A 1,215-nucleotide genomic window follows, 5' to 3' on the forward strand; every position below is an offset into this window, starting at 1 on the left:
ACTCCATCTCTATACTGAGCAAATCATCAGAGAAGCTGGACTATGTGAAGAATGGGTCATCTGGATTGGAGGAAGGCTTATTAACACTGATATGAAGATGATACCATGTTGTTTGCTGTAAGTGAGGAGGACTGAAGCACTTGCTGATGAAGATCAAGGACTATAACCTTCAATATGGATTAAAATTCAAAATAAAGTCAAATTCCTCATAACTGGAACAATAGTAACATCATGAGAAACAGAAAAAAGACTGAAATTGTGAAGGATTTCATCTTGCTTTGATCCACAATCAATGTTCATAGCAGTATTCAGATCAAATGACTCATTGCATTGAGTAAGTCTGCCGCACAAGACCACTTTAAAATATTGAAAAGCAAGGGTGTTACTTTGAGGACTAAGATTCATCTGACCGAAAACATGGTATGTTAATTACCTCACATACATGTTAAAGTTGAACCTTCAATAAAGAAGACTGAAGAAGAATGGATGAATTTGAATTATGGTGGTTGTGAAGGTTATTGAAAGTATCAAGAACTTTCAAAAGAACAAACAAATTAATCTTGTAAGAAGTGTAGCCAGGGGGCCAATACTGGAGACACAGTGTGGGAATTGCACTAAATTTGATCCCACCACACCAAGGCAAAACACTTAAGGGCATGCAACAGAACAGAAAGGGGAACAGCAATGAAGTCCCCAAGGAACACCAACAATAATAGACTTTGGGGCCAGGGTGTGGCACCCTATCAGACTTGACCAGAAAACACTCCTAAAGCCCAACAAACAGTCCTTGAACTAACTACAGGCTTTTCTTTTTTTGTTGTGGGTTTTTTTGACATTGACTTTTTGTTGTTTTGTTTTCTTTTGTTGCTTTGTTTTGCTCTGTCTTGTTTTTGTGCGTGTTATTATCTCCACAGGTCTGTCTAAATAAGATAGGCTGGAAGAACAATCTGGAGGAGAAAACAATGGACCGACAGTTCCGGGGGACATGGGAGAGGGGGAGGTGGGGGGAAAGGAAGTGGTGTTAACAAACTCAGGGACAAGGGAACAACCAGTGATCCAAATCGGTGGTGAGGAGGGTTTAGGGAGCATGGTAGGGCGTGGTCAAGGGTACTGTAACCGAGAGGAATTATTGAAACTCAAATGAAGGCTGAGCATGATAGTGGGACAAGAGGAAAGTAAAAGGAAATAGAGGAAAGAACTAGGAGGCAAAGGGCA

The sequence above is a fragment of the Echinops telfairi genome, unplaced genomic scaffold (assembly GCF_000313985.2).
Source record: "Echinops telfairi isolate 266 unplaced genomic scaffold, ASM31398v2 ScPeMD7_443;HRSCAF=831, whole genome shotgun sequence".
NCBI classification, from domain to species: Eukaryota; Metazoa; Chordata; class Mammalia; order Afrosoricida; family Tenrecidae; genus Echinops; species Echinops telfairi.